Source organism: Callorhinus ursinus, unplaced genomic scaffold (genome assembly GCF_003265705.2).
Source record: "Callorhinus ursinus isolate GAN/ISIS: 27379988/994484 unplaced genomic scaffold, GSC_fseal_2.0 scaffold7, whole genome shotgun sequence".
Classification (NCBI taxonomy): domain Eukaryota; kingdom Metazoa; phylum Chordata; class Mammalia; order Carnivora; family Otariidae; genus Callorhinus; species Callorhinus ursinus.
In genome coordinates this window covers 46,196,598-46,223,573 of record NW_027397069.1, presented here as the reverse complement: position 1 = coordinate 46,223,573, position 26,976 = coordinate 46,196,598, and the positions used below count along the sequence as shown (strand labels likewise).

The 26,976-nt window shown below is 41.1% G+C and overlaps 2 long non-coding RNA genes across 3 annotated transcripts; one reads left to right on the top strand and one right to left on the bottom strand.

Annotated features, from left to right (window-relative positions):
- Positions 1-7,997: 7,997 nt before the first annotated feature.
- LOC112826398 (uncharacterized) lies at positions 7,998-26,146 on the top strand. 2 transcript variants are annotated; one of them, XR_003208910.2, is made up of 3 exons: positions 7,998-8,108; positions 23,824-23,967; positions 25,881-26,146. It is a non-coding gene; the product is annotated as an uncharacterized lncRNA (long non-coding RNA). The 2 variants fall into 2 exon arrangements; XR_012378688.1 differs by lacking the exon at positions 7,998-8,108 and adding an exon at positions 21,855-21,989.
- On the bottom strand, positions 15,988-21,495 carry LOC112826399 (uncharacterized). Its single transcript, XR_003208911.2, has 3 exons — positions 21,414-21,495; positions 20,480-20,565; positions 15,988-16,115 (listed from the first exon to the last, which is right to left on the bottom strand). It is a non-coding gene; the product is annotated as an uncharacterized lncRNA (long non-coding RNA).
- Positions 26,147-26,976: the final 830 nt, after the last annotated feature.

Below are 26,976 nucleotides of genomic sequence, written 5' to 3'. Positions count from 1 at the left end.
ATAAATGGATGCCTTGGTAATACATGTAAGACACTACATTGTGAGGAATAGAAAAGACCAGTATGTAAATGTGTAAATCTCCCCCAAAAGAATCCAGGAAATTTCGCTCAGAAAAACAACACTGCTTTCAGTAAGAAAACCAGTAGATTTAATCAAAGCAGTTGGTCTAAACAAAAGAATCTCAGCCAAATAAGAGAGTAGGATTTTAATCATTCTGCTTGGTATGTTCAGCCTATGATGAATATTCATTAACAACTGATCAATACACTATTTTTCTATTTCTTCAAATAGAGTTGAAACATAAAAATAAAGGAAAGTAAACATTTTCTCACTCTACAGAAGAATAAATCCCACTGCCAACAAATTCTGCCATCTTCAAAAATAATATGTTTCAGCAGAATAATTTCATACAGTTTTATTATCAGGCTGCCTCCCCACCCTCCCAATATTGGGGCACCACAAAGGCAAGCCATAGTGGAGACTTGAGGCATTTATCCAGAAGAACGAGGCCAAAAATCCCACTTCCCTCCCCCCCCAAATTGGTTATGTGAAACAACATTATATTGTTGGCATCGCCCTAGAGAGTGGACTGATTGAGGATTCCCTTCGTGGCTGTAGAGTTGCCTCTGGTTTCTCCTGCAGAAGAGAATGCTTACATCTCCACGCTTGGGCACATGCAAAAGTGGAGTTTTAAATTTGTTATGTGTCAAATTGAGTTTCTCAAAAATTTTTTTCAATTAGTTTCCTCTCCTCGACCACATTTTGCAAATGAAATGTGATGATGAGGTTTAGTCATTTTGTTATTTGACCGTTCTAAATAGCTAATCTGAATAATACTGCTTCAAATAAATTTGGAGGACTTTTTAATTTTGTAATTGAAATATTTGGTTGGCTGTTAAATAAATTAGGTAGCTAACAAACTTCTTTTCTCTCTGCTGTCTATAGATGCAATGTTAGAGATAGGGGATGGACCAGGCCAGGCCTTCAGAGTTTTGTTTTGTTTGCTTTGCTTTTCATTTACCTAGGTAATTTGAGGGAGATAAAATCGCTCTTAAGGGAAATAAAATACCCCCTCTTTCTTTTTCTTTTATTCTTTCTTTCTTTTTTTTCTTTTTACAAAAAGGGTCATCTGCATTACACTGGTGTATAGGGTTGAAAATATGTATCGAACTCTTAAGATATTACCAGAAAATCATTCAAACTCAGGATACTGGGCAACTCTCTCTCTCTTTTTTCTTTTTTTTAAATTATTCTTTGTTTCTTTTGAGGTTCTTTAATATCTATTATTTTTTTCCTTGAAGTATGTTTCCCTTAGAACTATAATATTAGAAAAACTCTTGTAATTATGGTTTTATGGTTATTTTGTTACTTGTTCATTTATACAAGTTTGAGGTGTTTTATTACATGTTTTTTGCTAAATAAAAGTAAAAGTAATCTTTTTCTTCAGCCTGTGGAAATGGAAATAGTGAATTCTTTGGCAGGAATATTACCAAAATAATCTTTATATAACCGCTTTTCTGTTTACTCTCAGTATTATCAAAACTGGTATCCATAGGGCTTAGTAAATTTTGAACTTCACAATTTAAATCCAATCTTTTTTTTTACTCAAGACCAATTTCTCTATTCTTTGGATTACCGATTTTTGGAAGCTTGGAGAGAAAAATGTCCTTAAAAGTAGGGCTCTTTCAACTGAAAATGGTGGTTTTATGTATGCTATCACTTAACTTTTCCTAATGATTTTCAGCAGAAAGGATTTAAAAGCAAGTGAAAAGATTGAAGTGATTGTTAAGCATCTGCCTTTGGCAGATCCCAGGGTCCTGGGATCGAGCCCCGCATCGGGCTCCCTGCTTGGCTGGAAGCCAGCTTCTCCCTCTGCCTCTGCCTGCCCCTCACCCCTGCTTGTACACTCTCTCTGTGTCAAATAAATAAATAAATAAATGAAATCTTTAAAAAAATTGCATGCTAGGGGCACCTGGGTGGCTCAGTTGGTTAAGTGTCTGCCTGCCTTTGGCTCAGGTTATGATCTCGGGGTCCTGGGATCCAGCCACAGGTCTGGATCCCTGCTCAGTGGGGAGTCTGCTTCTCCTTCTCCCTCTGCCCCTTCCCCCTCCTCCTGTGTGCACGCTCTCTCTCTCAAATGAATAAATAAAATCTTTAAAAATAAATAAATAAATAAAATGCATGCTAAATGTATTCAAAGTATACTTATGTTAACGTCTATTTTCTTATTTTAAAAATTAATTTTGAATGAGCAAGGAGTTGGGCAAATATCTCTGATGAAGAACTTTGGTTTAAAGTGTTTTCATGTTTGTACAAAAGTCTGAAAATCAGGATGACTAGCCTAGACACATTAAAAAAACCCGTCAAGAGTGCTTATCTTCCCATGTTGAAAATGCTTACAGTTAAGTTGGTCTGAGTACTTGGGATTGATGTCCCTAGCATTTCCAATGGTCTTTCTAATCCCCTACACATATATTTATTTTTCCTGTGCATTCTTTTGTCTTCTGTACTGACAAAGGAACCTATGCTCCCCAATTGTTCATTGTGGTATTCTGTTGGGATTTGTATGACAACCAATTATTTGTTTCTGAAAACAAAGGGACATTTGCATCTGGATTGTGGGGGCCTGGTAAAATCCCTAGGATATATAATTTCATTCCGGGTCTGATGGAGTATGTAGTTGTTATTCTTTGTAAGATACTCGTGGCTGGGTGGGTGGTTCAAAATCCCCAGATGGAAGTGGAGAGACTAGAGGTTTGGCCTGGAATATAAAGCATGAAGTTTAAGTGTTCAAAATGGTTTCTGGCTAGTACTTTCTCCAAAATTAAAATAGCTATACAGACATTGGAATAGGTGAAATCCATGATAATATTAAGAACTAAGACTGACAACTGCCAAAATCTTGGTGGCAATGCCACTAAGGGCCAAACTGGTACACTTCTATTGAAAACCATGTTCAGTGACAGAACAGCTGAGTGATTAAGATCCTAGGACAGACTTGGTTCAAAACCTGGCTCTGGCATTGTGCTGCCATGTGACTTGGGCAGTCCATTTACTTAGCCTCTTGGGGCCTCAGTTCCTTCACCTGTGAATGGAGGGCGTCATGGCCTGCTCTTCGTGAATGTGCTGTGAGGCTTCACTGAACCAACGCACGAGAGGACAATGCCAGCACGTGGGAAGCCACAGAAAAATGTCAGCTGTTCATATTCAAGGGCCCAACCATACTGTGTCTGTTGCCATTAGATCAGAATACCCTTTATCACTTTCTGTCTGCTTATTTAGTAGAAAAAGGCCAAATCTTCCAGAAAACCCAGAAGTCATTTATGTGCCCCATTGTCTTCCTGAAGCAGTCACTTTGTGGCCTTCTTCTAAACGTGTACAATTCAGCAAAGCCCTTATTGGCACAAGACAAAATGTACCTCTCTTGACAGCATTGATTTCTGTTGTTTTACTACTGGCTTATGCCCCCGGGACTCTTAGAAATGTCTCCATTCCTATTATCTCTTCATTAAACAGGCATCTTTTATAATAATTCCATATCCAAGCTGTGGCAACTCCCCATTTTACCCGAGGGGAACTGAAGCTCAATATACAGAGTGAATCAATGTCAGAATTGGGAAAAGAACCGACTCAAGAGTTCAGAGATCGCCTCAGTGTGTTGACCTTAAAGGAATGTCCATCTTCACCTTCCTACTCTTCCGATGGTTTTTTTTTGGTGCCTTTCACTACAATCAGGTTGAACGTCTTTTAGGTGAGCTAATAATATTTCCATTTAAATCTCTCTCTCTCCCTGTCTATCTAAACTATCTTTGCACTTTTGTGAAATGTAAAATTTTAGGAGTGCAACAAGGGAAAATGCAGTCTACTTATGTAAGTGATAGAAGTTATAAAGAAAAAGATAACTCATTAAGAAATACAAATTCTGCCTCAGTGTTTTGACTATCTTGAGCATCAGTTGTATCTCTCATGGGTCCAAACACCTGCACACTTACTTATATCTCCTTGATGTTAATTAAGCATATGTGTTTTTATTTATTCCCTTGACATAAAATACATGCTGTCATTTAGGTGCAGATTAGTAAAAAGGTTAAAGATGGCGATGGTTACATAAGCTTAGATCTCACATTGTCACACGTCAGTGGCTTGGCACCATCTCTGCTCCTCCTCCGTGCTGATCTTTTTGTAGGTGTTGAAAGCCTGTGAGCTACATTTTTCAGAATCTCTTGCCAATAGGGTTCTAGGTTAGATTTTGCCAATAAGAGGCACTAGTGAGAGATTTTTTTAAAGTGGGAGAGTGGCAGAAAACATCCTGTTGTTCCTCAGGTAGCGGAAGACCGGGGGTAGTATCTAGAACATTCCTCTGGGCATTTCCCTAGGAATCACTTACTTTTTGCTGTAGGCTGCTCTTACTCTTGCTGGTAGTTTCCCGCTTTCCTGAATGCTGGCAACAGGCCTGAGGACTAGAAGCAGTTTCCCCAGACCTTCACTCTTTCCAGCCCTCATTTCCTTTTACTGAATCTCTTCTTTCTTGAAAAACTTAATTATTTGAGGCTTTTCTGACCCAAATCTCATGGCCACTTTGAAATTAACCAAAATTAATTCACTATGACCTTTGTCAAGATGCTTCAGCTATCTGGCTTTCATTCTTAAAATGAGACAGCGGGATCGTGTGATCTTTTCTAGAGAATTTTGATTCTAGCTGGAATGTGCTCTAGAAAGATGTTCCCTTGGAAGTAAGAGATGCGAGAGAGGTCTATACCAGTGGATGTGAACTGTCCAGATATGCTTATAAGTGAGTTTTGCTCTGCCTACTCAGTCCCAACAAATACTGGTGCAACATTTAGAGATTTCATTTTATATAAAAAATCTGGCGTTCTGGACTGTCCCTAAAACTCAGAAGGTTCTCCATGCCAGCAGTTGCCTGGAGTCTTGCCTGGCCTCCTTATTCTGCCAGGTGTGTGCTCTCCCTGTCTCCACATCCTCCTCTCGTCTCGTCTGTCTGCCTTCTGCAGCTCTGCCCATTGTCATGCGCCAGCACACAAGTGTGTTTTTTCCCTTACAGGAGCGAGTCATTGTTTTGAACTCGTGTGTCTACGGAAAGGAGCAGAATTAAAGGTGGAGCAAGAGGGCAATGTTTTTTTTTTTTTTTTTTTAAACAAGGAAAAGCATGGTGTTTTGTGTAGAATATTCTGCATATTTATTTGAAGTTCCCCACCCACTTCTCCCATTTGCTTCATTTGGCTGCCTCCTATAAGCATTTCAGTTGATGAGCCCTGGTATAAATTCTAGCACTGTTTTGTTTTTTTTTTTTTCCACCTTATTTGGGTCACAAAGCCTTTGAAGAGTATCATGAAAACTCTTGGACACTGCCCAGAAAAAAAGGCAAGAACACAAACATATAATATTCTGATCACAAGTTTCCTTGAAGTCTTGCATGTAACTAAATTTAATAAGGTCCTTGGCTCTAGAGCAGTACTTCTTGTGAAAATGACGATTCAGATTCAGTACGTCTGGGCGGTGTTTGATTCTGCATTTCTAACAAGCTCTCATGGTAGTGTTTTGGTCTGGGGCTATACTTTGAGTAGGAAGGTTCCAGTGGTTCTTAAATTTTCTTTGGACATTAGAATCCCCTGGAGACATCTTAAAAAAAGATTGATGCTCAGGCACTGGTATTTTTAAGAAGCTTCCATCTATAGGGCTCGGGAACATTGTTCTCCATCAAAACTCATTTACTGAAATAAGCAGAGCCGGGCAGAGAAGGCTGTAAGAGAGGTCTAGGCATCAGGTGGATGGAGAAATGGAGGTCAGTGGTGCCAACTCAGAAGGCAGGGCATTGCCAGTGACTAATAATTTTTTTTTTCCAGTTCCTTTTTTCTGCAGCGAAAGCAGGAGTGGTCACTTCATGCCTCAAAGAAATTTTGAAATGACCTGCTGTGTTGGGATCACACCGGTGGCTTTGCAGAGCCTACCCATCTTGGGCTCACCTGTTGGTTGGTTTCATAGCCGGCCATGAATTGGGGGAAAAAAAGGAGTGTTTGGTAGAGCTGAATTTTCTAGTCACTGTTTATCATTTCCAAGGCAGTATTCTCCTCTTTGGATATGGCCTTATCCAAAGCTACCAAAAAGCCACAAAAGTTGTCCCTGTAGACTTTATGTCAAATGAGAAACTAGTTTGGAGTGGTGTCTACTTCCAGTATTGGGGTGGATGGCTCCTTTCACATGGAGTCCATAGCAATTTAGGAAAAAACAAAACAAAACATGAGTGTGTAACACAAAAGACAAGTGTCCATGACACTACTTGATTTGGGCTTCAAAGACAGAATTGAAAGCTGAACTTCAATGGGTGTCAGATCAGTAGAAAGAAGTTCTCACAAATGATATCACAGCCTGGGTCATTAATGTTCCTCTCCCTTCACCTTACATTGCAACCTCCGTGTGCATGCCTCTAATTAGTGCAGCTCGAACAGAGGAGACTTCTGATGCCAAATGTGTGGAAAATTTCCAAAGAAGCATTTCCATTTTAAAGAGATCTGAAAATATTATCTGAATCAGCTCCCCCTTTAAAAATTCTATTCCTGCGGGGAAAAAAGGTAATTATATGTATTTAGATATGGATGACTTTTGCAAAAAAAAAAAAAAAAATTAAATTTTAGTTGACATTGCCTAATCAGAAGGAATTATTTCTTAATCATGAAATAATAGCCCTAACATTCTTAGATTCAAAGAAACTCTTGAGTAAAATGTAGTTCCCGCTGCTTATGTGTACTTACGAAATGATGTTTTAAAATCTCTTTTGCACTGTTTTTCTTAATTTCACAATGACCCTTCTCTACCATGTAGCCATCATCTTTTGCTCTGTGGTTCCCGACCATCCAATAGAGGTATATACAAATGGGCATGATATTTAAAACACATCTCAGAAAACTTTCGGGATATCACCCTTCTCGGTCTGATTCACATCTCCGAGGCGAGGATGCAGGAGATGGGATCCCTCTGAGCCGTAACAAATTGGGCTTCTGGGTGACAAGTGGTGAGGTCTTGAGGAGCCAGACCTCTTTATCTGATCCTCTTTATCTGTGAGGCCATCATCTCTGAGACACACCATTTTCTTCATATAATAGACTTGCACCTGTCATTCAGTTGGGAATGACAAAGAAAATAGTTTTCTGCTCTCATCTTCTCTGTTTTCTTGTGATTTTTCTCTTTTCTCCTGCCCTAGAGAACAGATGTTCTGTGCCCGCTCAGGTTGGTTTTGCATTGTTTTGGTTTTCAAGGAGTGTTTTTTAACATTCCTGCTGATGATTTAGCATAAATTGTTCTTGTAATTAGCGTGGTTAATGAACTCCCCACCTATCTTTTAGTAGGTAATTATGAAGCCGCTGTATATTAGCTGGTACTGTGTAAAGAGGAGGGGAGGGCTGGTGATTATGGATTCCATCCTCATGTCTCTAAGACCGAATCCCAAATGGTTTAATCATCATCAGTGTCAACCTTTGCCATATCTTTATTCTACATGCCATATATTATAATGTTGCATTTATATTCCACCTTGACTTTGATATTTGCTCCTTCAGATTAGAGGTAACCTGATTAGACAGGGCGAGTGGCAGTTGAAAGAAATGTTTTTAAAATATGCATGTACCATCACCAATTTCCCACTAGCGGTTCTCCCTATATCCAATTGTCTGCATTTACCAAAGGCTTGTTTTGTTTTGTTTTGCTTTGTTTTTAGATATAATTATGACTAGGAAAGATTGGGTCTGTGGCAAAAATGACAATTACCAGCAGATTCTTTGTGTATGAGTTCTGTTCTTTTAGGCAGGGGCAGGGAGACAAGGAGGAAAGGATCTCTTCGTACAAAATGTGAAGTCACTGAGTATTTCAAATGCATAAATACTCGTGTGTGTGTGTGTGTGTGTGTGTGTGTATTCATATTTAACCTAATCCTATTATAAGGATCCCTGTCCAACCTATAATTATTGCCATCCTTTATTCTAGAGTCCTTCTCTCTGGCTGCGTCATGTCAACTGCTACTTCAGTAATATTGGGCAGTCACTGATGGCAGAGATCTTTCCTGAGCCAACTGGCCACTGATTTTCATCTACTAGGTATGTTACTGCATTAGCAGATGAGAACATATCAAAAGAGGTGATTGCAAGGTATTGAAGGAAACAGAATAATTGGCTGGTCTCAAATTAGAAGAAACATTTTGGCATCAAATTTACAGAGGAGTAGGTACCTTTTATAGGCACAGGCTATAAATTTTGTATCCAGTCCCTGACTTCTTCCAATTTGATGTAATTCTAATTGTAAAAAAATGGACAGTAGTATATGAAACATTTAAGAGCCGAATTTAAGGCTATGTTTAAGATAGGATACTACTGCAGGAATTGTTATAAGATGATAGGTGGTTGCTTGCCAAATGATGCTATCCACATTAAGTGTTATGAGTTCCAGTGGGGGGGCACTTTCTATATGTTAGAGTGGTCCTGGACAATTTTAGCAAAAAAAGGCCATAACTGGTCCTTCTAGCCTCTTTTTAGATTAACTCCTATATAATGCCAAAGGACAAAAAATTAATGTATACAGACTTCAGGTTAGAAGTTATGTGTTTCTTGATGGAAGGCATGGCCTAATTCCCCACCACAGTCAAGTCACTGGACGTTATATATGTACAGATGTGCCATAAATAACAATGCCCTCTGCAAAGCTTATAAGAAATTCCTTACCCAGTCGGCCATCACCTTTACTTATTGCCCTTTTCCTCCCACACTATTTCTCTCTGGTCAAAGCACTATCTCTCCCGAACATGAGACACTAGTTTTTCGAATTTTTAGGACAGGGTATATTAGGTATTTAGAGCTTTATTGAATATCAAATTTAATTATTAAAAGAGGCTGAGGGTGTTGGAAAAACCACTGACACTGAAATTGGACAATTGGATGTGTCGCACAGGGTTCTTCATTGCAAACAACAGAAACTGACCATGGCTAACTTAGCAGACAGGGGATTATTGTAGGGCTATTGGGTAGCTCATGCAATAAACAGTAGCTGGACTCCAGGCAGCTGGGTGGTTTCATCTCTGTGCTTAGAGGTCTCCCCACTTGACCCTCACCACCACTGTGCTGGGCACAGAGCTCCCCAATTGCTCTGGGTGCCACGTGATGCTCCCTTTGCCCTTCATTCCTCCCTCCAGTTTTAGGGACCAGAGGAGGAGCCTGTGATCGGCAAAATCTGTGTCATGGGCTTGTACCCTAATCCCAGAGAACTGGGAGAAGGAGATCAACCCCTTTCTGCTTCTTTGATATCCATGACTATTGACATTTACTGAAACAATTGTGAGAGTTAGTGCTTTGACCAGAGAGAAATAGCGTGGGAGGAAAAGGGCAATAAGTAGAGGTAATGGCTAACTGGGTAAGGAATTTCTTATAAGCTTTGCAAAGGGCATGGTTATTTATGGCACATTTGTACACATATAATGTCCAGTGACTTGACTGTGGTGGGGAATTAGGCCATGCCTTCTATCAAGAAACACATAATAGTGAACCCTGCTAGTGCCGATGAACAAAAATGGCAATAGTCCATTGCATGTGGGTTCAGTTGTGTCTCTTCTTTTCCCAGTTGTGTGAGCTGTGGCAAGCCACTTAAATTTTATGAACCTCAATATCTTCTTTAAAATTGATAGTTTCTGGGACACCGCTTAGCTGGCTTAGTCAGTGGAGCATGGGACTCTTGATTTCCGGGTTGTTTAAGTTCGAGCCCCAAGTTGGGTGTAGAGATTGCTTGAAAATTAAACCTCTAAAAAATTTGATAGTTTGTGATGCTGTGAAGATTAAATAAAGTGACACGTAAAAATTGTTTGCAAACTGAAAAGTGCCTTAAAATGTAGAAATAATGACTACCCCAATGAAATATTTCTGATCTCCCAGGGTACCATGAGCTTAAAAATTCACAAGGTCTGAAAATAGTAGCTCCAGCTAACCATGTCAGGATTTGATTGCATGCTCTCAGGTGTCTCCAAATATGAGATGTTAGGGCAATGTCACTAGGGATGGGCTTTAAATGATGTTGTATGCTGATTAAAAGAAAGCACCTGGGTAGCTCAGTTGGTTGAATGTCCGACTCTTGATTTCAGCTCAGGTCACGATCTCAGGGTCATGGGATCAAGCTCCTTGTTGGCCTCCACACTCAGCGGGGAGCCTGCTTCTCCCTCTCCCTCTGCTCCTCCCCTTGCTTGTGTGTGTGTGTGCGCATGCATGCTCTCTCTCTCTTAAATAAATAAATAAAATCTTAAAAAAAAAGGAATTTGCTTTTCTGCCTTTCCCACTTATTCAGTGGAAGGCAGCTGGAGAAGTTCTCTGTCACCATACTCTTCCCTGGAGCCGCAAGAGTTAACTATTTGAAGCAGGAACAGCATAGGAATAAAAGTAAGGCATTTGGGGATTGACCAATCCACTTTTAATACTGTTCCTGGAAAACGGAGTTTCCATAGGCGCTTCCTCAGGACCGTTCTGTTGGCATGACTCCCATGGGATTATACACAGATGCTCTCCCTGAATGTCCTTTATTACTGTGCGCATCTTGTTCCCAACCTCATGCTTTTCACTGGGCACAGGGTATGGGAAGAAAGCAGGAAGGCACTGTGTTTATTTTCTGGATTGACATGGTGGCTCTCATTTGCAGCAGGGTTCTCTTATCCCCTAGAGACGTCCTTCTAGGAAGGGGATGCCTTGTGTGAGGTGCAGCCAGAGCAGATGTGCCTTAGATGACAGCTTCAGAGCATGGAGTTTCCCGTGTCGAGCGACTTGGTACAAAGCGGGCTGTCACGTGACACAGCTGAGCTCATCAGCTCGCTGAGGATGAGATGAGGGGCCTTCAGTCCACCAATGCCCACTTAATTTGTTTTGCCGTGTCTCCTTCCAGGGGCTAGATAATTGAACTCTGTGTGGGAGGCCTGCACGTGATGAAATGCGGCCCATTACCGTCTCCCCAAAGTGGGCAATGCTTAGTCAGTGGGTTTTGTCCCTAATAAAAAGATGAAGAGACAGTGAGTTCCCCTTTTGTGAAGACCTGAAAAGCTCTGGGAACTGGCAGGTTCTCAATTTTGATTTTTATTCTAATTATATAGTGAAAACAATTCACAGAATTTGGTGTCTAATTTGAGATATTTTAATCCCAGTCTCATCCATTAATTTGTTAAGACCATGTGGAGAGAGAAACTTGAAAGCAAGTTCTCCCTGGCAGGAAAGCCTTTTCAGGGCCTAGATGAAAAATCTATCTTAATCACATATTCACTTTTCCTGGAGCACCCTGAACAAAGAAAGCCACAGCACAGGAATGAGCCTGAGCACAGTTCCTGTTTCACGTAGTAGTAAGTCACGACGGGTGACTTTCTATGACTAATCATTTCTGCGTCCCACAGCAATTAATTGTGCAATGTTAGGAATCCAAACCCCTGTGGGTCTCCATTTGCCCATCAATACAAAGATAGTGTTGCACTCTTTGATCTTTAAGGCTCCTGTCAGATTTTTAGAGATTTCTGTTTTAAAATTTTATCTTATTGAAGACAATGTCAGAGAATAAAAACAATGCATTGTCATTCATTCAAGTTTGTCTAACGTTGATGTGTTAGTACTTCAAGCTTAGAGTCGTTTATTCTCAGACTTTATTATTGAAGACTTACATGGATTCATGCATATAGTGAAATATAACCCCCCCCCCCATTTAGGGATAAACTGGAAATAAAGTCATCTATATTGAGTAAAAAAAATAAAAAAATCCAGACTTCCTTTTGTCTTTTATTTTTTTTAAAGATTTTATTTATTTATTTGAGAGAGAGAGAATGAGAGATAGCATGAGAGGGAGGAGGGTCAGAGGGAGAAGCAGATTCCCTGCTGAGCGGGGAGCCCGATGTGGGACTCCAGGATCATGACCTGAGCTGAAGGCAGTCACTTAACCAACTGAGCCACCCAGGCACCCTCCTTTTGTCTTTTAGATTTGTAATGCTTGTCTGTGCTCTCCCTCTCCTCCCCTAAACCAGGCAGGCATGTTCTTTGTGTCAGTAATATTAGACGCAAATGCATGTAGTGTGTGTGTGTGTGTGTGTGTGTGTGTGAAATGCACAGCATATAGTGCATGAATTAAATAATGAGTGAATATTCAAACAATGTGTTTCTATCTTACAGATGGTCTTTGATAGAGTCAAATAAGAGCCAACTGAGCAAGGCAGTTCTTGTGATAATAAACCATTATCAGTTCTATTCTATATTCACTTTTTACTCATGGCTAAAATATATTTCAGTGTGACAACATATTTCTTCTCTGCCATTACCATTGGTCTTCACCCGCACCCTCAAAGGGCACTAAGTGTCTTTTAAAGTTGGAAAGACATGACATGTGTAAGCCTGATACCTGAATTTTGTAACTTCCTGCTCCTCTCCCCACCACTGCCAAAACCTGTACAAGTCTTAGTGCTCTTACTTTTCGAAACAGCAGCTTGTGATGTGATGTGGAATCTGAGGTGTGAGAGATGGGCTGTATTAGTGGATAAGCTCATGTTTTTATATAGAAACAGGTCATGTATTGGTAGGAAATCTTACTTGCTGCAGAATCCAAGCAGAGTTGAAGGGCGACGACAAAAATCAACACAGAACTCTCTGTTGTTTTCTTTCCCCTTGTCGTTTTAGGAAATTTCTCTTATCACTTTGATCACGCTACTTTGTGGAGCTGTTTGGGCAAATCCCCACCTTTAGATAGGCCCACTGACTTCCTCCTAATAGGGTCATATTTATGGGGCTGGAGGCGCTGCTGACTGGCTTCATTCCCCCAGGAAGTAACTCTTGGCTCGTTCTGGCAGGGACATTATAAGCTCACAGGCTTTATCAAATCTGTAAAACCAAGTGTGATTTACAGCTCGAGCTGGGGCAAAGAAACATACAGCAGTTGGGTTCTAAAATCAGTAGCTTCCTCCCTGAAGAGGTAGAGGGAATTTGAGTCAGAAGCCAACAAATAAGACCAATTTCAGCTTATCTTGAAAATTTCCAGACTTATTCATAAATTTGACAGGAGTGTTATCGGAGAGAAACACTTTGAAATGATAAAAAGTAAACACTCGATATAAGACCCAGTGATGGGGATCTCTTTCAGACGGCTGGGCTTGGTGCAGAGGGCCACGGTGACAATGGAATATGATGCCACATCCTTTCCCTTTTATGTTCCTTTAAACAGCCTGTGGCAGTGTGGATAGGGTGGGAACTAGTCAGTCAAAAATGTACTTTGAATGTTTAAAATTAAAAAATAGGGGAGAGTTGAATGGGAAGTAATGAGGATTTTCTCTCTCTCTCTCTCTCTCTCTCTCTCTCTTTTTTTTGACAAAGAAAAATGTTCAGGAGGACACAGTGGACAGAGTTTCCATTTTTATTATTTCTCTGAGTAGTAAATATTTACAAAATAGGAGGGATTTCTTTGCCCTTTGACATCTGCTCTATTGGCAAAATTAAGTTGAGATGGAAGATGAGCAGAACTCTCCCTGATTATCCCATTTGATAGTTTGACAGTATGACCAAGAAATTGTTTAAATTATCTTGGGATACAATATTAATATCTCCAGAGAAAATGATAGATTTTTCTTAATTTTAAGCATCAAGGAACTTAATTATTTCCCACTGCCCAGAAGGCCCACTATCTTTTAAAAAAATGTCTACCAAAAGTAAACCTTATTCAGTAACCATTTATCCTTTCTCATGTTTTTATTAATAAAAACTTGGTCAGAGCCAAGTTTCTGGTTGGTTAGACTTCTGACCAGCTTGTAAAAGGTAACCAGCTTTGCCATGCTGAGTTAAAAACCCAACATAAAACAAAGTGCTTTGTTATGCCTGATGACCCATTCAGTCTCGCCAGGAGTAAATGTGTGTGCGCACACATGTGTGCATGCATGTGCACATGACACACACGTGTGTGCCATTTTGAAATGCCAGATGTTGTTGGAGAAGCCTGTTCATCACCTTCAAGGATACCTAAGTCACTTAAAATATATCGTGGAAGCTGTTGAACAATCTCAACTAACATAGGAATAAGTAATCTGTTTTAAAGTAGTCCTAAGCAAAACACCTAAAAAATACTAAGTGAGTAATTATGGTAGCAAGCAATTTCACAGAGTACTGTGGGAGTAATCTTTATCTTTTAAAATAGGGGATTGTTTCTGTCATAAAGGAAGCAGGGCAAAGGAAAATTTAGCCTTCCACCAGGAACGTGTAGACCATTCAGACAAAAAGAAGAAAATTAAGAATTCTGCTCTATGTGGAAAAACAAAGGAACCTTGACCTGAGAATCTTGGATACCCACTTTTAGTCCTGAAATGTTCAATGAAACACTGGGAAAAGGAGAGGTGAACTCTGTGCTTGACCATTTCCCTGAAGCATGGGCATCCTCAGTGCCCAGCATAACAGACTTCCCCTCTGCCAAGGTTAAGTGTGTGTGTCAGGAGGGGTGGCCTAGGAGAAGCACCAGATTTTTGTTGCCGCACTTGGCCTGGCAGCCAACACATCTCCAAAAACTGACATTCATCCCATGGCACACCTTTGAGGGTGAGATGACAAAGCTTTTTTCTTTCTGACATTTTAATTTTCACTTCTCCCAAGGAATCCTGCCATATTTCGAAGTGGGTACAACATATAGTACTTAATTTATGCATTTAAGTAAGCATATCTGACAAAACCATAAAAGCTGCATAAGGTTTATGTGAGTAAATTGCCACTTCTTGAACTTTGAAATTTGCATGCAGAGTAAGTTGGGAGTTTGCTAATTAACTTTATGCACATGCCCAGAAATAAACTCACAAATATTGTTTCTTGTCACTGAGAATGTGTTTCAAGTATGCCAAACAAAGTGCACCTTCCAATGATATATCTAGGTCAAAAAATACTGTGTATCATAATATTTTTAGCTTTGTGGTCTCACCGTTTTTCACTACTTGGCACAGTTGTTTTGAGAATATTTTCTATCAATGGTTGTCATCTATGTAGAATAACAAAGTAGAATACTTGTTTTAATCCATACAGTCCCTTTTGGGGGAAAACTTGCAACTAGTATACCTACTGGAGACAAACTATTAGATGTTTTGCTTATTGGAAATAAATGAAATCCCAGAACTTTAGAATAAGGAGTATAAAATTTAGGCATTAGCTAAATTTCTGAAAGAAAAAAATCACAAATGTGGGGACTCAAGGAAGAAATTTATTGTTTTTCGCATAACAGTCCAAAGGCGAGCAGTTTAGGCTTATGGGGCAGGCTTTGCTCATGACAGTCATGCTAGGACCCAGGTTCCTTCCATCTTGTGGCTCCACCATCATTTAGGGTGGTGTCCGTGTCTGACTCACTGCCACGTCCACATGCCAGCCAGTGGAAAGGGAAAATAGAGGGAGGCATAGACTGACAGCTTTATTCCTAAGATGATAATGTGGAAGTTGGCCACAGCACTTGTGCTCACATCTGACATGGGGCCATGGAGGGACCACAGGTAGTGAAGGCTATCAGAAATCCTGAGATATGATTCTACCTGTCACTCTGGCTGGCAAATTCACAGAAACGGGTGAATCATGGTGGATATGATGGGGAAACTCCTTGAGGTTTCATACACCTTCATTTCTATTGATTTAATAAAGAATTGATAAAATAAAAAAAGTTAACCATTTAAGAAACTTAAAATAGCTTTCTCTTGATCTAAGAATCATGTAAATTAATGGCATTCATGTAGCTTAGATATAGCTGTAGTTTCTCTTTAGTGTGTTTTTATTTTGAAGATAATTGGGAGAGGTCCCCCCCCCCAAATTTTCCTCATAACTGATGAATCTGACTTCTCCTAATGACCCTAAGAAAGGATACATTGACTTGTTGAACAAATGTTATTTATTGTACATTTATTGTACACCTCCTGTGAACCTGTCATTGGGATAAGCACAAGATACAAAGGAATAATCACAAAGGTCTCAAAGGTCAAGGTGGGCATGATTCCTGGGTCCAGTTGTTCTGAGATTATAAAACTTGGGTATGAAGTGCTCTCCACTCTGATCTTTGCAACACCACTGGATATGGTATTTCTAAATCTTCACTCTTACCTGAAAGAGAGATGAAACAATAATTTGGGGGCCTTCTGATTCCCTAATTAGTTGAATGTTTCATGATCACCCATTATCTATCAGGCATGGTGCTAGGGTCTGGGAGAACAGTGGTGAAGATAGTACATGCCCCCATGAAGCTCATACTCCCTATCACTGATTCCCAACCACTGACCTCAGAGCTACCGTGCATATATGCCTGCTAAATTTCTCATTCAGCAATAGTAGCAGACCCTACAGCTCCAAACACAGTGATCTTCCAAATGTTTAGTCATTCAAATGGGGGCTCCATATCTCATACTCAACCATTGGTCTAAAAACATGTTGATTCAGCCAAAAAAAGAAGCAGAGTTTCTGAACTCTAGGAAATATCCTGGGGTCCAGTCAGCGATTTTAATTCCATGTCAAGGGAATCCTAGAACCTCTTCTCTCAGAAGCTTCCCACGTGATTTTCACAATTAGTCGGTTTGGAGAATTACAATTATGTATGTAATAGGATTCGCTTCAACACTTTTTCAGCCTTTGTCTTTCTGGTGCATGATAGCCGGTAGGTCTCCTGGGTTTTTTTGATGAGAACTTGAAACCCGCCTGGTTGTTTGTGGCTATGATGACCCATTACCGGCCCTCCCCTCAGTGTTGAGCCACAAATTTTGCCTTTGCCCTCTGCCACCACCTGTAGGTTTAGCTTCCCAATGAATTCCAATATTTAGAGCATTTTTTTTCTTTACACTAAATACATAGAATCCCTGGTTCTCCGCCATCAGCCTAACCCTTGGTTTTGGATTAATTGTAAAAGCACTTTTAAGTTTCTACTTTAAGCAAAGCACAGTACATTACAAATGCATTTATGTATTCTCTTAAAAAAGTGACTCCAATTAATCTCCTCACCATGATTCAACATATATCTAAAAGAAAAACCATCACGCATCCATCAATCATCTGAAGCCTTCTCCCAGCTGGAGAGCTGATCAATTTAAGGACATTCACTTATTTTTCTGTGCACGGAGAATATGAACTTTTCATTGCATTTTAATTCATGTTTCTCCCCTTTTATTGTCACATTACCTGTCAGATATGAACTTTGTATCCAAAGGTTCTTTTCCCTTATAAAGCAATGTGAGTATTTGGTTAGCGATTTTTTTTTCCTTCTAACATTATTTCCCCCCAAAGATACCATCTAAAATGTCATTTTGACTTCCTTTGTTTGTTTTATAACAGATACAGTGTCAAATTGAGAGAAAATAAGTCGTATTCCCGAAGCTCCTTTTCGAGATCATCGAAAATATATAGAATCTGTTTGCTTGATTTTAAACCACCAAATTTGAACATCATTCTCAAGTTAAAGCTGTCCCTGAGGACGGATGACATTTGATCTGAGTAACAGCTATGGTACTCGGGTGAGGCTGTTCTTTCTATATGGTTTCAAAGCTAGAAGCTCAGAAAATCCATTAAAGCCAGAGTCAGAGCAGAAATAAAGGTGATGACATAGCCATTTGAGGTGAGAAAGGTGAGCTTCTTCAGAGGGTTTCAAGAAAGTGCATAATGAAAACAATTTTGGAGCCATGCCTCTGTGGTGTTCCCAGCTGCCTAACTCAGATCTCCCAAGGATGAGATGCAATGCGACCTGATTAAACCCTCATGATGTTCTCACCGGCTCGCCTCTGTCTCTCAGATAAACACCCCTCTTTTAATGGTGCCCTCATTTCACAGGGCCGATGGAAGTCTGCTAATACAAGGGCTGCTTCACGATGCCATTCTGAGAAGGGTGCTGAGCACCAGCGTGCACGATGCCTGCCCTCCAGAGCACATCACAGAATGAGGGAAAATCATCTGCACCGTTGCCATGGAATGGGGAGGGAGTCAATGTACCGGTAGTATTGCTGCAAAAGTTACCCATGAGCTTTCACTAGAAATCATTAAGAAATGTCTCCCCCTGCTTTTTTTTTTTTTTTTGTCCCTGGCTCCCAGCCTCCTCGACCGCTTTTAGCTGAGCAAGATCTCCATCCGTCCTCAACAACCTACCTGCTCCAGCAGCCTAGGCATTTAGACTCTTTCCACTAAGCACAGGGCTATCTTGTATTTCTTATTCCAGACAACTGGTATTAGCCATCTTTGGGGCTTACTGTTGCTAGTCTTGTCACTCAGATTCGGCAACAGTCATGAAGGCTCCTTTGATTATATTTCAGTTCCTTAACAACTATTCTATTACCTCATCTGACTGCTAAAAACCCATAGAGGTTCTTGTCTTGTTAAATGTAATTCTGTTGCAATTACTGTCAAATATTGAATTAAAAGTGGTTAGCTCATTAACAGCTCCCCCCCAACAATCGATTAAAAAAGTTTTATTTTTTTCAATATGAAGATGGTTGGCATTTACTTATGAAGTCCCTTCTCCTCTTTGGAATCTAATTATGGTGGCTAGGAATGCTCATTTTTCACTTGGTCTCTGAATTCCTGGGGCGTGGGAGGGGGTATGCCGTAGGAATAGAGGGATGTGGCCGGAAACCACCTCTGAGGAGAGGCCCGGTCTGGCAGTGAGCCAGCTAAAGGTGTGGGGTGCAGGATCAAAGGCAGGGCTGTCTCCAGCCTCCGAGGGGTTCATCAGGATGTAAGAGGGCGGGCTTCCTGATGTGGTGGGCAGAACTGAGGTCTGGGGAACACAGGAACAGGTGATACTTGAAAATACAAGGCAGGGGGACAGTGGCGCTGGGCAGTGGATAAGCAGAGAGCAGGGCTGTAGCCACTGGGCTGACTTCCAGTGGAAAATGGCCAGATTACAGCAGGACCCCGCCTTGGAAGGAGAAGGCACGGTCAACTAGGCAGGCGACTTGGAAAGTAATCATAAATAGCAGTAAAAACACACTCTATTTCCCCTAATCCATTTTCACCATAGCATCTGGAGTGAATCTTTTAAAAATACAAAGCACATCACACCGCTGTGCCACCTAAACTTTTCAGCGGCTTCCTAAAGCAGTGTTCTTTTTTTTTTTAATTTTTATTGTTATGTTAATTACCATACATTACATCATTAGTTCTTGATGTAGTGCTCCATGATTCATTGTTTGTGCACAACACCCAGTGCTCCACGCAGAACGTGCCCTCTTTAATACCCATCACCAGGCTAACCCATCCCCCCACCCCCCTCCCCTCTAGAACCCTCAGTTTGTTTTTCAGAGTCCATGGTCTCTCATGGTTCGTCTCCCCCTCCGACTTACTCCCCTTCATTCTTCCCCTCCTGCTATCTTCTTCTTTTTCTTTTTTCTTAACATATGTTACATTATTTTAAAGCAGTGTTCTTAATCTCAGAACGTGCAAAGGCATTGTCCCTGGATCTTGTTAAAATGTGGATTCTGGTTGGGTGGTCTGGGGTGGCGCCTGAGTTTCTGCATTTCCAATGAGCGCCAGGTGATGCCAGGACTACACTGGGAGGAACAAGAACTTGCAGCACAATCAAAATTGTCCCACCTCCCTTCATCCTGTTCTCTCCCTTGGATGTCCATGTTCCAGCCACTCTCTTTGCCGCCTCATATGTCTTGTGGTTTCTCTTCCCTGTGCTTGGACTGCCACACGTCCGGCTCTTCTGGCTTCTCCTTGTCTGGCTGCAGCTTAAATATTCCCTCCTCACAGTGGCTCCCCCTGACCACCCTCCTTCCTGCTTATTCTCCAACAGAGTCACTGTTTCTTCCGTCATTGCTAGCCCTTACTCAATCTATAACCATTTATTTATTTGCTCCATTACTGTATGTGTCCCCAGGTGGGGGTAAACTCCCAGGGAGACATGACCCATTATTGATATGTTTTCCACTGTATCATTTATTAAGTTCAACCAATGTGCTAGACACTACGCTACCTGATTTACATTTATCTCATTTATTGCCAGCATCAGTTCTGTAAGTTAGGTCTTTTTAGTCGCTAGTTTTCAGACAAAATAATTGACACCCCTTAGAAGTAGAAAACAGAGACTTCAAGCATTTGAGCCTCACGGAGATCTGGAGAAAGGGTTGTAGCTTGTGCTGCTTCTGACTCTCTTCCTGACTTTCACCTCCAGGTGGAGGTACATAGATTGTATGACCTCTCTGATCTCCACGTGGTCCCCATGGGTGCACTGCTTAGGAGGGGACAGCAATTCCATTCTTGATCCTTCCTTGCATAGCCGAGCTAGTCCAATCCCAAAGACATCTGCTAAATACTGAAGCAGAGCAAAAAGAAATTCAGTAAGGCAAGTAACTAGACTTTATCAACATTACCTACTATGGCCGACTGCTATGTATTGTGCTCCCGCCCCAGGCCACCTGCTTGAAAAATAAGATCAGTCAAAATGACTCGGGAGAGATTTCTCTTCCCAGGGTAAAGATGTAGCTTACCTTGGATGGGCATGTGTTCCTCTGAACCACCTCTACCATCAGTAACCAGGGGCAGGAATGCTCTGGCAGTTCCTGTTTTCTCCTTTCTGTAAATAGAAATTCCAGTAGGAGAGCATCTTGACAGTATTTGGCACCTGGGGTCCATATTTAGCTTTTCTGTGCAAGACGGAGCATTTGTAGCCATTGCTTTACTGGGGAGGACATTTCAGGGTTGAGAATTTGAGTATTCTGTCTTTGTTGCCCTGGATGACCCTGAAAGGGGGCGGATGAGGTCTCTTACATAATTTTGTGTACAAGTAAACATTTCGTTTCTTATGGTGAAGGGAAGAAAAGAGGAGTGGGAGGTTTGGGGCTCTGGTTCTAAAGCCCCTTCAAAGACCGCCTTAGCTGCTGACCCTCCTCGAAGGCAGGAGTGCACAGGGGCCTTCTGTGTGCTTGTTATTTTTGATGGATTGCAGTCTAGCTGCAGGGCAGGAAGCTCAAACCCCCGTGGTCGCATCACTGTAGCTGGCAAAGAAGTGGAGGCTTGAAATGGCTTGTTGTAGCCAGACCAATGAGAATTTCGGGTACTGTCTTCAGGATCCCCTACTCTTCCTTCTTCACACACACCCCAGATGTAAAGAATCACGCCAAATTGCACTCCTCTCCCACACCCTTCCCCACATACCCTCATGCTGAAGATGAAAATTGGTCTCTAATTGTTGGATACAAGCTTGACTAGCTTTGAATTAACAGCTAAAGCTGTATTCATTAATCTGAGCAGGGAAGAGCAGGCAGACTGTCACAACACGGCTCAGTTCAGTAGTCATGCAGAGCAGGTGAGGGAATGGGAGGCTCTCTGGAAGTGTGGCAGTGATCCCCATCAGCTCCATCAAGCAGTGATGAAGAGGGGAAGGCGGCCAGCCACAGGACCGCCAGGAGATGGATGGCATACCTCAAAGTCCACTGTCCCAGGGGCATCCCTGCAATGATCGATGGTTATCCACAGCAATTAAACTTCAGAGCTTTTAAATGGCACTCTAGAATGGAATGCCATCTCATAAAGGTGTTGTTTAGCATTTATCAAACATGGGGACCGGGTAGGGGTGGGGGGCCGTGGAGTAATTCTTTGGGGAAATATTAGAGCTTTTGAAGTGAGACAACCATGAGAATGAAATTTGATACTGTTCTAATGTGTTGTCTTCAATATTGAAATAGACTGGAACAGAACCTCTTTTGGACACTCTGAGATGGTTTATAATGTTGGGATTTAGTGGGGGTGTGGTGGGAAGAATGTACGAGAAACGGTCAGGAGAAAGAGTTGTCAACCACTGCTTTTTCACTTGTGACGATGTGTCTTGGATAAATGACAACTCATCTGCATAAATGGGGGAGGTTCTTCACCCCCAATGTGTCAGAATCAACTAGGGAGCTTTTAAAACATATCAGTGATTGGGACTTACCTGATCCATTAGTTTAGGGTAGGATGGATTACATATGTATTTGTAAAATCTCCCCAGCTGATTAATAGGTACGGTCAAGCTTGAAAACCACTGTATTAGATAACCTGAAGTTTTTTCAGCCCTACATTTCCATGATTTTTCTGTCTTATGGGGATATTCTCAAAGTAGATGGCACTTGCTAATTAAAAAAAACAACAACTTTCCATTGGAACAACATACAGTGTTAAAGGACAATGAGATGGTGGTTAATGTTTTTTTCTGTCACCAGTTTGTATTTATTCATTCATTTAATCATAGATTGAATAACTCTTGGCAATTATCAAATTCAAGGTTGGAAATATGAGGGTGCTTGCACATCGAGCAGTGGGCAGAATGAGGAGGTGTAGAGGTGTGTTGTGTGGATACCAGCCTCTATCAAAGGCAGTTGGAGCAGAATTCTCGGAATATCAGAAAATTACCAAAAAAGTTATTGACACTCCATCCTCCATTTTGGCCTTCTTGTCTGTTTATTTCTCTCTTCTGTTTCTAGCTCGATGGTGGCATGATATGACTGAGATATTGCCAGATGCTTTTAAATGTCTTTCATGTTTCCTTCCTCCCTCTTCCGTTCCAGCATTCAAGCAGTTAGCTGGCTTTGTAATTCTCACCTCAGGGGAAGGATAGAGGGGGGAGAAAAGTCATACGCAGGGATGTACGTTCCCCAAAAGGGCCCTTTTAGAAGATTGTTCTAATAGAGGCTATGCCCTCCAGAGTATGGATTCCTCTAGGTGGAATGATGAAGAAGGAAGGGGAAGGGAGAACAGAGACCTCAGTGTGCCCAGGAGATGGGGAGGGACCTGGCTTTGTTTGTAGGGAGCACTGTGGAGGCAGAACCACGTAAGTAGAGGGTGTGAGACCTAAGGGCAAAACAATTATGTCCACTTTGTCAATGGAGAGCCCCAAAAGGGAAAAAAGCCCAGTGAGGGGAAGGCTGTGGGGTCCATCTGGGAGCACATGCCCCAGACAGCACATCAGATATTCCCCTGTCCACAGGCAACAGAAAGAAATCAGTAAAGCTGAAGGGGCCACTGGGGCAGGGTCATCTCTGTGGTGTAGCTGACAGCAGAGCACCAGGATGGACGATGGATAGCTGTTGGTGCTTGCAAAGATGAGTGACATGAAGCCAGATAGGCTACCCCTTTGCCTTGAAACCATGTAAGCTCCAAAGAGCAAACGAAACTGGAATGATGTGGTAGGATAGGGTACTTGAATATAAATTAAATTGCCTTTAAAAATCTTCAGAGATGTAAACCTTTTGTTATCAAAAGATGTCCTTTTGGTAGAAGTAAGGGATAAAAATGAATCATGTAGTAGAGTTTGACAAAGACATATAGCCATGTGTGATTGGCACGACTGTCAGGATTCTGTGGAATATTAAAATGGATTCCCATCTAGAATAAGGCCCAGCTCTGCTCAGAGAATTCTGTTGCTTTAAATGAAAGGCAAACAGGTAGAGAAGCAGATCTGTAAGAGATAATTCCATTTGCAAAAGAAGAAGTCTAATCTATTTTCATGCCAAAGTGTAAAGGACTCTTCACTTTATTCATCACTTCATTAATCTCATTTCAAAAGGGAAGGCCAGGGCTGAAAACAGAGGTTATTCACATTTCAAACAAGCTCCTTAGGCATAATGAGTGAGCAAAGCATTCAACTGTTAGACTTTGTTGCGTTCCTACCAGCTGGAGACAAGTACTACAAAGGTCATGCTATTTAATCTTACATACAGAGATGTATATAGTTGGGGTTGGAGAAGAAATTATTTTGGAAAAATGGCAAATTAGAGATCTGTGACGCACTGAGGAGCAGGGCAGAGTTTGGAAGAACATGAATAGTTCAGTGGTATCTTTTCCCATCTTGTTTTAGTCTACAAAATGACCGAATGAAAAATACCGTGGTAAGCCGTGAGAAATAGCGAAAGTCATATATCCCAAACACCATTCTGTAGCGAAGCGGAGGGGTTTGGAACGACTGGAAATACTTCCACCCCAGGAATTTCCAGGACATCTGGTAAGTCAACATTATCACAAACATTATGGCCAACAATGTGAGTTCTTGCAACAATGTATTCATTTTCCAAATGTTCCAGCTGAGAAAGCCACACAGAACATTCCCACCATCTAGCAGATGGCTAATGGGGAAGCCAATATTTTCTGTGGAAAGCAAAGTTTCTTCTTCTAACATTAGACAATTTCAGCAGAGAGAACAAATAAGCATTTGTTTTTGTATTCTATTCTCTCGCACTCATAAAGAGAATGCGTTATAGACTATTAATTTTAAAAGTACGTAAGAAAATGAGTTTTTCCTTGAGATTACAGAACTAAGACACTTTTCAATCCAGAAATGTCTGGTGGTGGGGACAAGGGCTACTGCTCCCGCATCTAGCCAGAGAGGCAGGGGTTAAGGAAAACCTTAAACATTATTTATTATTATTGCTGATTGGTGGGCAAAAAAACGAAACAAAAAACCTTAAACTATGTGGGTGGAAATGAATTTGCTCCTACCTATCTCAGATTTACAAGCGACTTGTAGGATGTGGAGATTATGAATGAGATTTTACTTTCATAGAAAATGAAATGAAATGAGCAAGGCATGGTTGCCAAGTTTGTTTTAGGAAAGAATGGGAGCAGGTGGTAAACGAAAGATAAAATGTGTTATTTGAATAACACTGAATTACTATGTCTAGTTTCACAGACCTTATTTACTGTGCCAGGAGAGTGGGTCGATTTGCCTTTAAATGTTTTACCTTCACTTATTATTATCAAGCATTCAAGTAAATGTATAAGTAACACATATAACAGGTGCTGTAAAGAGTGGGAGCTTGTTATAAATAGTTTCACTTGTTTTTGTTTTGTTTTCTGAGCTGTTTGGAGCACTGAAATGAATTTCTACTTTTCCAATTTTGAGTGTTTTTATGTCCCTCCTGTGTGACTAGAACCCTTCTATTTTTAAATTAATTTTGATCCTGCCATGCAAAAATACTGGCATATCAAATGACACCTATTTTTATAATAGGCTCATTAACTCTTTCAATAAAGATTAAAGTTACTATATGCCTACCCTGCAGGAGGAAATATGCTGTGCTCTGCTGGAGCTACAAGAAACTTACATAGAATCTAATGGTGCAAAGACAGGCTAACTTACAGCACTTTATCAATTATATCTGCCTCCTTCCTCTAAAGACATGGGTGTCTTAGCTGAAACACTCCTTTGATGGTTGCTAAGAGTCTGGCTTTCTAAAGCTCAGACAAACTGGAATCTAAGATGTTGTCCAGGGTTGACAAAAAGATGAAGATGTGCTCTTCCCGGAGTAGTTTGGTTCAAGAAGCAAGAGAGCCAAAACCTTGTAACCAGCTCCTTACTCAGTGTGGTAGGTGAATAACGTCTCCCCTGCCCCCGACCTTTGTCAAAGGTGCTCATGCTCCAATCCCCATAACCTGAGTGTGGCATGGCAAAAGGACTTTGCTGATGTGACCAAGTTAAGGATCTTGAGATGCCAAGATGATCCTAGGTCATCTGGGTGAGATTAATGCAATCACAAGGACCCTTAGCAAAGCAAGGCGTAAGGGTCAGAATCAGCAAAGCTGTGACAATGGAAGCAGAGATTGGAGTGATGTGCTCTGTAGATGAAAGAAGGGGCTGCAGACCAAGGTGGGTAGGTGGGCAGCCTCCAGAAGCTAGAAAAAGCAAGGACACAGATTATTGCTGGGAATTTCCAGGAAGGAACACAGCAGCCCTGTTTGATATTAACCTTGATTTAGCCCAGGGTGACCCGTGTTCTCTTTCTCACAACAGAACTGTGCAATAATAAGTTTGCATTGTTATAACTGACTAAATTTGTGATCATTTGTTACAGCAGCAATAGGAAACTGAAACGGCCAGAAATTCATAAATAATTGCTGTAATTTTTTTTTTTTTGGAAGGAAGGAAGATGTAAGCCTAATATAAAGAATCTATGACATAGCAAGGATTGGTCATCTTCCTTCACTCTGGCAGAGTCCTACCTGCACAGACCGGCATCAGCTTTTACACACGAGGAAGCAAGGGGCAAGGGGAAAAACGTGTCAAGATGCTTCTCCTCACGCTCTCGGCTGCCACCTTACCTTTCGCTCTGATTGATATCCCTTCTAAATAAATTGGTAACCTACAGGAAATAGGCACGTGTGATCTCCTCTTGACAAGTTGTGGACACCCCTGAAATGATGCAAAAATAATCCTGGCAAAGGCTCAGTTGAACAGTAACGGGTCCTCACTTCTGATTTTAACATGACCTGTTTCTGTGTCAAAAATACTATCCTGGAGGAGTGGAGGTGATGATGACTTGGGCCAGATCATCCTGAAGTTCTTTGATTTCTTTGAGGTCGATGATGTTTCTTTCTTTACAGAAATTTAAGAAGTTGCTCCCTGTTATTGGATAGCTTGGTGGACAGATATCAGAGAAAATAGAAACTAGGAAAAACAAAAACACTTAACTTGTAAAGGGAACGAATCCTCAGAAAACACATAATCCCCTGGCCCTAGATATTTTCTGTGCCTTGTGTGTGTGTGCGTACATCTGTGTAATAAGCAGGAACAAGAACCGTAGTCCTGGATCTGGGTCCTGTTTGTACCAGGATTGAATGTTGGTCCCACCTCTGATGCACATTTTTTTTTTTATTATGTTCATTTAGCCAGCATACAGTACAACATTAACTTTTGATGTAGAGTTCAGTGATTCAGTAGTTGCGTATAATACCCAGTGCTCATCACAACATGTACCCTCCTTAATACCCATCACCCTCTTACCTCATCCCCCACTCCCTTTCCTTCTGTAACTCTCACTTTGTTTCCTGGGGTCCCTAGTCTCTCATGGTTCGTCTCCCTCTCTGATTTCCCCCCCTTCAGTTTTCCCTCCCTTCCCCTATGGTTCTCCATGCTATTGCTTATGTTCTACATATGAGTGAAACCATGTAATGATTGTCTTTCTCTGCTTGGAATACATCACTTAGCATAATCCCCTCCAGTTCTATCCATGGCGAT